This window comes from Lygodium microphyllum, chromosome 17 (genome assembly GCF_053477565.2).
Source record: "Lygodium microphyllum isolate KBCC chromosome 17, Lygodium_microphyllum_v1.1.10, whole genome shotgun sequence".
Classification (NCBI taxonomy): Eukaryota; Viridiplantae; Streptophyta; class Polypodiopsida; order Schizaeales; family Lygodiaceae; genus Lygodium; species Lygodium microphyllum.
In genome coordinates, this window is record NC_141151.1 from 138,226,496 (window position 1) to 138,236,460 (window position 9,965).

Below are 9,965 nucleotides of genomic sequence, written 5' to 3' on the forward strand. Positions count from 1 at the left end.
ACTTGGTTCAAGGAGAATGGGAAATGAGAGGGATGCAAGGCTCGACCTCTCTGCCATAAGGCATAGTCCCATTTCGTTCCCCTAAAACAGCGTAAATCGAGATTATTGTAACTTAGAGTCTGGGTCAGCGCCCTTTTTCTGCTTGTATCCTTTGAAACAATCTTCTCGCTGTCCATCATGATTGAGAAAAGTTCTCGGCCAACTGGGACCACCCATCTGTGGGACGGACCCATGGCCACATCCACTGCACTTTCCTCAGGTTGTTTTAGTTATCTAATTATCTACCACATTTAGTTGGACATGCATCAAACAACTTCCTTAATTAGTATGTTAGGCACCATTTCCTTCATGTAATCATAGCACTTGACATAGAAAAGCAATGTCAAACAAGTTCCTTTTCAACAGCTTATCATATTTATCTTTGGAATACATTTATAACATCCACCCCGTAGGCTTATCCATAATCCGCCCGAAGGCTATCCAACAATCCATAGGGATTACTAATCCAAGATTCTGCCTGTAGACTAGTATGCGAGCCTCGCAATCCAATCCTAAGTCATGTTGGCCTCTTGTACAGGGCCCGGAAGGTGAAGGATTTACGGCCAGACCCCCTCTGGCACCCAAGCGTCCTCCTGCTCCAAGTAGCGCTCAATGGAGAGACTTCTCACGGTGGGCTCGGTCCACCTTCCCAGCGTGGTTAACAACCCCCTTGGTTAGGGTCAAGTAGGCAGTTGGGGGTAATTGAAACTTCCTCTCCCTTCAAGCCTTCAACCTGAAGCATTAGATATCCATTTATCCTTTAATTCTTTGAGCAAACAAAGCAAAACAGTGCTCTTAAAACTGTTACAAGCACAATCATTTCCATTGGTTGTTATTTTTGGCCAACTGCTATAAGGAGTGAATCCTTCTTTCTGAATGCATCCAGCACTCGATCGGGGATCAATTGCGACTTAGCAAGATCCCCAAGGGTTTGTCTGTTAACCCTTATATCCTTGGGTTAGGGCCGTACCTTATTAACCCAACTTAACCAAAACCTTAAGTTCTATTAGCAGTAAATATGTTATTCCAATTTACTAATTGGTCTTTTGCTTCCAAGTAAATATCTAATCCCCGTATCTTGGTCACTTTACCCAAGAAAGATACTATATCAGACGATTATTTATACTCTTGCAAGATAAACCTGCGTAAGAATTTGCCAATCTCATCTTGAGGAAATTGTCATTCCCTTGTGATCAAATCACAAGATCATGCGACTCTGCAACTTGTTGCCAATTGTCGCATCAAAACTATGGGACTATTTACCCTTTGAATGGAGTCTTATGCTCATGAATTTATGATTAGATATAACGATCCGTTCCTGATTGCATTAGGCCGACATTGTCGGTCCTAGGGTTCCAAGTTCAAACCGAGTTTCATCTTTTTTAGCGAGAGATTCTTAGGGTAAAAACCCTAGATCCTTTCTCACAAGTATGTCCTATTGTCCCTACATTCCGTGAATGTGGGCAAGTCTTTAGGGTATAGGAATTTCAGCTTTGGCAATACGAGTAACTAGGTCACGTCCTCAACGTGTTAAATTGTAAAAGTCCGCGTGGGAAAAAAATAGATCGGGCTTTTGAAATTTTTATTTATTTATTTATTTATTCCCCCCCTTATCCCTCCAGCCGACTGACGAGCTGGAGGGGGAGGAGAATAGAAGGAGTTATGAAGCTCCTTGGTGGAGCTTGTGGAGGGAGGGAGGGCATGTGTGTCGACACGCAGGAGGAGAAGATCCCCCTCCCTCCACTATTTAAACGAGGGGAGGGGAGGGGCCGCTGGACAGAGAAGGCTGGGGGGGCCGTGAGAAGAACCGAACGCCGCCATAGCTTCGAGCTGAAGGAAGGAGACGAATCGCCACTGCCACGCCGACCGTCTGCCCTCCATCATGCCACCATCGACTGCTGCAGTCCAGTCCCACCGTTTTGGCCGAATTAGCTGTTCTTCCTCCCCCCCCCACATGGCCCTTCCAGAAGCCCCTTGGAAGGTTCCAAGGTGGGCTTCTTAAGCCCTTGTTCTTCCCCCCCCCCCCTCCCGGGGTTTTAAATCCCCCCCCTAAGCCCTTGTTCTCGCCCCCCTCCCGGGGTTTTAAATCCCCCCCCTAAGGCCCTTGTTCTTTCCCCCCCCCCTCCCTCCGGGTCTTTAAACCCCCGTAAGGCATTGTTTCCCCCCCCCCTCCCGGTATAATTCCCCTCCTAAGCCTTGTTCTGTTCCCCTCCGGATTTTAATCCCCCAAAAGTCCTTATTAACCCCCCCCCCCCCCCCCCCCCCCCGGGTTTAAATTTTCCCCCCTAAGCCCCCTTGTTTCCTCTTCCGGTTTTAATTTCCTAAGCCCTTTCTCTTTTCCCTCCTCATAGCTCTTTAGATTTTTCAGGTCACAACCATAGGCCTACCTTGTCCTTAGGCTACCTGGAGCCCCGAGAGGAACACCAAGGAAAAGGGAATTCTCTTGCAAGAAAATCTATCTTGTAACATCAACAAGCTTGTTTATCATGTTTCATATGATCACAATGAAGAAAAGAACACCAGGCACAACAAATCTTCATGCAGCATCATGTAAATCTCCCACGGTTTTTAATAAAATCAACCATATTCTTCAACATCCTCATAGAATCCATCAATGAAACAAAGAAATCAAAGAAATACACCATCTTTGAATGGAAATACATCACATAGTATTCATCTTCAATATCTTCATAGTCTTCTCTCTCAATCTCTCATATACAATCACTCTGTTTGAGTAGAATTGGCTATCTCTGACTCTCTTTCTCTCACTCCATCAATAATACATCATATCCTCACTACAATCTCTCAAGAATTACTCTCAATAATCACTCTTAGGTCGTGGATACCCCTCCCAAGAGGTATGTCTGATATGAAAGGTCACCAGAGCCACTACAGTGTCTCTTCACAACTCACTACTGTCACTTCACTCTAGTCTTCTCTTGAGTCTTCAGCAGCTACTTCTTCCACTTCTTTCAGCTCTTTTGCACTTGTATTCACCTCTTTCCAAGGCTAGAAAACTTTCCTCAAAATCACACATACATTCCACAGAACAGTCTACAGAACAGTACCAGAACAGAGACAGTACAGAACAGAACAGAAATAGAACAGTCTACAGAAGCTCTACAGAAGACCTACAGAAGGTTACAAAAGGTTATCCAAACCACATAACTTACTCTCAAACCATTCCAAACTCTCACAAACCATTCACTAAGCTTTCACAATATCTCATTCTTCATCAATCTATACTCCATCCCTCCTTATAGAAGACAATCAGAACAAAACAGACCAAAACAGAACAAAACAGAAGGTATACAGAACCATTCAGAACCTATCAGAACATCACAAAACCATCAACAAACATCATGATCTTCCAAAACACAATCAATATCATCCAAAACCCTCTCAAACCACTTCCAAATCAATCAATCATCCCTTAAAATCAACCATTCAGCTCTCAAAAACAACAAAAATCAGCCAAAAAACAAGTCATTTCAACACTCAACATATCCCCACACTTAATAAGGAAGCGTCCTCGCGACCCAGGAAAAAGGGAATACAAGTTCATTTAAAAGCTTCACTTTTGATCTTCAATAGCTTCTTACAAAGAATCCATCCACCACGACCCTATCTTATAACCTGTTTCTGATATAAAAATACAAAGAAAGGAAAACTCTTTTGACATTAACACCTCTTATCAAACTAAAAATCACCACAAATTTGTAAAGGATATAAGAGTTTGCTTCTTCTTCGTTAGCATCATCTGCTTCAACTCTCCAACCACGACCCCATCTCTACAAATCTCCAAAACATAGCTCGTACACAAAATCCAATAGGAAACCACCACGTTCGTTTGACATACATAAACTCACAACACAAACACTAATACACAACACAACCATCTGAATGACTTCCTCAAAAAGAAGAGTTTGATATTAAAAGCTTGCACCATACATTGGAAAGGTATCAATGAAGATGATCCCTCTTAAAAGATTGATGTTGTCTAAATCAATCCATAGATAAGGATTCATCTACAAAGTTTTTAGGAGGATTTTGAAAAAATTGGAGACAACACATCCTTTCCAATAGGACCAAGTATCTGCTAGGCAAACAGAGGGCATGAAAATACAGTATCTCCAGCTGTTGGGAATCAATGCTAACATTGACATTCATGCACAACTTTGGAATAGGCTTGGAATCAGTATGAGAGTGCCTATGCATATACGCCAGGTACCAAGCAAAGTGAGCAGTTAATCTCACTGAGGGATCTGCAGACTGTGAATATTGTTGGGCAAAATGAACATAGTTTTGATAAGCTTGACTTGAAGCTGTCCATTCCCCTGGAATTACTGGCCAATTAATCTGCGGTCCTGTAAGGCAATCATCCGAACTCCATCCCCTTCTTCTGGAAATCTGAGTATCAAAACCGGCACAGTCACTAACCAACTGAGGTGGTTGAGATATGGAAGTGTTAGGAGAGGGTAATGGAATAAGAGAAAGTGGATGTAGGGAAGGATAAGAAAAATCATAAAAGGAAGAAAAGGTTAAAGAAGGAGTGGCAGAAATTTGTAAGGAATCACTAAGGAATGGTGTTAATTGATAAATAGGAAATGTAGAGGGTACATTGATGAGGGGTGAAGGACAAGGTGGAGAAGGGGAAAATACCCTATCCTCAATAAAGGAACAGTAAGTGAAAATGGGAATTTGAGGAAAATTGGAAGGTTGGAAAAGAAGTGGTAAAATTACTGTGGAATTTGTTTGACAAAGGGAAAAATATATAGCATAGCGGTGAGCCAATTGTTGGTAATAAAGGAGGGTAGGAACAGAAGGTCCCAAAAGAGATCGTCTCTGATAGGCATCAAAGAAAGTAGCATCAAACAGATTATGTTTGGAAAGATAGGTTAAGAGATCCATCCTCAGTTGGTTAGTACTCTGTACAAAGGTAGAAGCTGTGTTTTGTCTTTGATTTAGGACCACTGAATCAATCATAGGATGCCACGAACTATCCTGACAATCAGCTACTTTGGAGGAATAACTCTGAAACATATCAGCTATGCGCAACTCCAAATGATTGACATAGAGAACAGCCTGTAAGACCACATCCCCCACATACCATGCCATATCTATCTCATCTGGAATTAACAAATCTCCTCGGAGATACATGTATGACATCAGCATGGTGTCTGGAGTGACAGAATCTTCAAAGAGCATGCGGACTACCTCTGTCAACAACTCAGCAGACCAAGCCCCACTCCAGCCATCCTCTGGAAAAGGTAAATCCATCGTGGAAAGCTTCATATAGAAAACCAACTTCTGCAAGTGGTAGTGGACAAAGAAAGAATGGTCTGGTAAGACATATTCCTGAAATTGTTCAAAGGTAGACCATAACAAGTCCATTCGGGACTGCAATCTTTCCACTTTGTCTTGGAATAGAGGGCACAAAGTAGCCTGTCTCTGTAGTGCAGCCAAGTCCTGCTGTGAAAGAGAGGGAATTAATGGAACAGGAGGGCTTGGAGGAACAGAGCGGGACTTTGCAAGTTGATCTTGCAACTGCTGGATTTGGGAGGCTTGGTTGGCCACTGTGTCATTAGCCATTTGTAAAGCTAAAAGCTTGTCATCTAAGAGAATTTGGAATTCTGTCGCTTCACTGGACATCCTCTCCTTCTCTGCTGAAAGGCTAGTAACCTGGGTTTGAGCCTCGAATAACTGGGTCTTCAATGAAAAAATCTCATCACTTTGAGTGGCAACCAGTTGGGTTTGCTGTTCCATTTGCTTAAATAGATCTGCTAGGGTATCCTTAGCAGATGCTAACTCAGATGTTGCTTTATGCAACTGGTCTTTGGACTGCATGAGCTCCTCATAGAAAGACGCGTACAGCTGTTGAACACAGGCTGTCACTGACAACTCAATGGAACTTTGAATATCCTTGCAGAGGAAAGGAATGGCATCTCCTGAGACGAGACTGTTCAGGGAGGGAACTGAGATCTCTAAGGATCCTTCTCTATGTGCCCTGAATAGGTTATTGCAAGTGAGAAACCCAGGGAGGTCACTGCCAGAAGTAGCAGGGATAGGCACTGAGGGAAGTACAGCAGGGGCTTTATCCGCTACCCGCTTCAAGCGTTTGCGTTGTATGACCAGGGGAGGCGGAGAATCATCATCCTCAATGTCAATGGGTGCTGACTCCTCTGAAGGTGGAGGAGGAGGTACTGGATCTGATGGAGGAGGTGGAGGCACAGTCTTCTGTAAACTTGAATAGGTCAAGAAGGCAGACAAATATGATCCATAGGTAACATTGGTAACATTACCCCTCGTGACTTTAACAAAATGCTGATCCATCTTAGTAAGGAGGTATGTGCTCCAATCAATGGCAACTCCTTTTAGCACCATCCTGGAAGCTGTGAAAAGCTCTTTGGACAAATAGTGGGATGGCGTTTTGGCAGGCATGAACCTGTCCTGAAGGAACTGGCACATGGTCTTCCATACGGGATCAGTGATCATAGAAAACAAAACTCCTGAAGAGTTTATCACTTTCTTAACATCAAGGATTTCCCTTGTCTGCTTCTGCAACAGTTTGAGAATCTCTTCATTAGAGAAGAGCTGTCGAGTGGTCACAAAAGGTTCTCCTTTGGAGGGTAAGGACAGAGCCTTCCCTAAGCCTCGAGACGTCAATGTCATAGACATGCCTTGGACTACTCCTGTCTTCTTGCTGTAAGAGGCCAGGAACTCATCACATACGGACGGATCCTCTGGAAGTAATGGAAAAGGAGTGGCCACAAAAGCAGCAAGTCCTGCCTTCGTGAGGGACTCAAAAGTAAGTAGGGATGTGTAATCCCTACTAACTAATGGGACATACTGGATAGGGGGAGGAGCAAGAGAAGGCGCCATTCAGATGGTTACACACACACCACAAACACAGACAATCAAGGTGAATGCCTGCAAAGCAACAGACAAAAACCAAGGATAAGAGAATTACCAATCAAACGTGACACGACCTACTAACCCCAAGCAAACCACATCCTAGAAAAAATTTGACATGACCTCAAGACAAATGTGACCGAAAGCTTCATGCGATGCATCAGACAAACACCCTGAACCCCGTATCAGGCAATAAAAAGAAAAAAACTACATACCGTACCCGTAACCGTAACCGTAACTAAAACAGGAAACCAAAACCATACCATAGCGATATATCATCTGTACAACATCTGTGATAGAACCAAGACTGGACCATGGAAAATAACACTAATGACTGCGTATACCCATCCCACGAAACGGTTCATTGAAAAGGGGAATTAAGTGCAGTGAGGGGGGAATTAATTTAATGAAGGGTTGATTTTAATCAATTATTAAAAATGGGTGAAGTTTTATTAGGTGATAAACCTTAATAAGAAAACGGCGGTTCTTTATTATAAATTTAATTACCAATTATTAGGTGAAACGGTGCTTTTATTCGATTCCCGGACTTCGATTCCCGACTGGGTCTCTAAATGCAATTCATTGATTACAAATTAAGGTGATGTGGAGCGCTTTTTTGCCAGCGCGTGCTCATGTGACGGCTGGTTCTTTTTAATTTAAAATTTAAAGTGCCTCTGTAGCGCACGTAGCGCGTGCTAAGTGAACGGCTGGTTGATTTTAATTTTAAAAAAAATGTGTGTTTAGCGCGAATGCGCGTGGAAACTGTGGGTGAATTAAAGGGTTTATTTTAACAATTAATTGTGATTAAGGGGGAAAAATAAATAAATAAATAACAGAAAATAAATACCTGGAAGGGTGTGTATGAAATGCAGGAATGCGCACGGAAGAGTCCCAGTAAAGGAAAAGCAAAAAGCACTGATGAAACAACAAACAACACTTGAGCAGATATATTAATTTGATTGATGTTGGTTTTTTATTTTTATTTATTTTATTTTATTTTTAGGTGTGATTTTTTATGGTGGAATAAATGGAAAATGAGCAAGGGAGGTGAGGAAAATTTTTTAGAATGTTTTTAGAAATTTTTACAATTTTTTACAAGTTTTAAAATGATTTTTCATATATTTTTTGGCAATTTATGGGTAATTTTAGGAAAGATGGATTTTTCTAAAATTATAGGAAAGGCAATTCCTAGCAGACAATGGTCCAAAAATTGGCAAAAGACAGAAGGAATTTTTAGAAATTTTTTGAAATTTTTTTAGGGAAAAATTAATGTTGTGATTAATTAAGTCACATTAATCATATTAGTCACATTAGTCATATTAGTCATAAGTCAATTAAGTCAAGTTAATCAAGTTAATCAGGTAAGTCTACCTAGGTTAGTCTGGTAAGTCAACCTAGGTTAGTCTGGTAAGTCTAACTAGGTTAGTTAGTTAAGGGCTAACTAGGTTAGTTAAGTTAAGTGTTAACTTAGGTTAGTTTCTAACCTAAGGAGGTGGGGTAGGAGGTGGAGGTTGGAGGGAGGCGAGGGGAGGTGGAGGCGGCGAGCCGGCGGCGGGCGTAGCGATCCGGGCGGCGCGGCGATCCGACGGCGACGGCGCGGCGTGCTGGAGGCGACTGCGTCGACGACAGCGGGGGCGCTGGAAGGCGGCGACGCTGGGTAAGAGAAGAAGGAGGTGGTGGCGGTGGGAGGAGGTGGAAGGCGTGGTGGGGGGGAGAGTAGAAGGCGGGGTGGAGGGAGGGTGTAGAAGGCAGGGTGGGCGGAGGCACAGGGAGGAGGAGAAGGAGTGGGGAGGAGCGCGCGGGCGGGGCGCTGTGGAGGAAGAAGCCACGGGCGGGGGCGCTGCCTGGAGGGAGAGGCGCTGTCTGGAGGGAGAGGCCCGGGCGGGGGCACTGCCTGGAGGAAGGGGCGCTGTCTGGAGGGAGAGGCGCTGTGAGGGAGAAGGAGAGGAGAGGGAGATAACCCGCTGGAAGGGAGGAGGAAGAGGGAGAAGAGGAGAGGGAGGAGAAAGGAGAGAGAAGGAGTGAAGGTGGAGATGGAGGGAGAAGAGGGAGGAGGGAGTCGGCAGGAGAGAAGGGAGAGGGAGGAGGGAGAAGAAGGGAGAAGAGGGAGGAAAGAGAGGAAGAAGAGGGAGGAGAGAAGGTGGAGATGGAGGAAGAAGAGGGAGGAAAGGGAGGAAGAAGAGGGAGGAGAGAAGGTGGAGATGGAGGAAGAAGAGGGAGGAAAGGGAGGAAGAAGAGGGAGGAGAGAAGGTGGAAGAAGATACACAGAGAGAGAGAGAGAGAGAAAGAAGAAGAAAGAGAAAGAGAGAGAAAGAAGAGAGAAGGGACGGTTGGCGGGAGGGGGTGTCGTTTTTGTTTTTTTTTGTTTTTTTTTGTTTTTTTTTTTCAAAAAGAGGTGGGCGGGCAGGTTGGGGTGGGCAAGGGCAAGGGAGGATGGGCGGGGTCAAGAGGGGGCGGATCCCCGTCCCGCGCACGTGCGCGGGGCGGGGTAAAAAAATTTGCCGTGACAGGATTGAAACGACGCGGGGATGACGGTACGGGGTACGCGGACACGACTGGGGCGCGTGGAGACGCGTGAAATCGAAAAAAGGCGCGTTCACGCGCAAAACGAGCGCGAGAAAAAACGGAAAAATAAAGAAAAATGAACAACTCCCAATCCGGATGTCAAAACGAAATATCGTAAAAACGAAAAGTGGGCAGGACGACAGGGGGGAAACAGGAAAAATACGGGACGAGGGTTCCAGGAGGGGTAAAGGGCGGTCACGTGCAAAAAACACAAAAAACGAACCAAAAACGCAATTTAAAAATTAATATCGAAAGATCCGTGCATCGGAATGAGGTGCAAAAAAAAGGAAAACTAGGCAAAAAGATGTGCTCGACAATCCTATCACATCAAAACATAATTCCGACGGAGATAAGACGTGTTCTCATGGGAAAAACCCAAAAAACAACCCTGAAATGGGATCGGAAATTAATATTGGACAAACCGTTTACCGGAATGACATGTAGTAAGA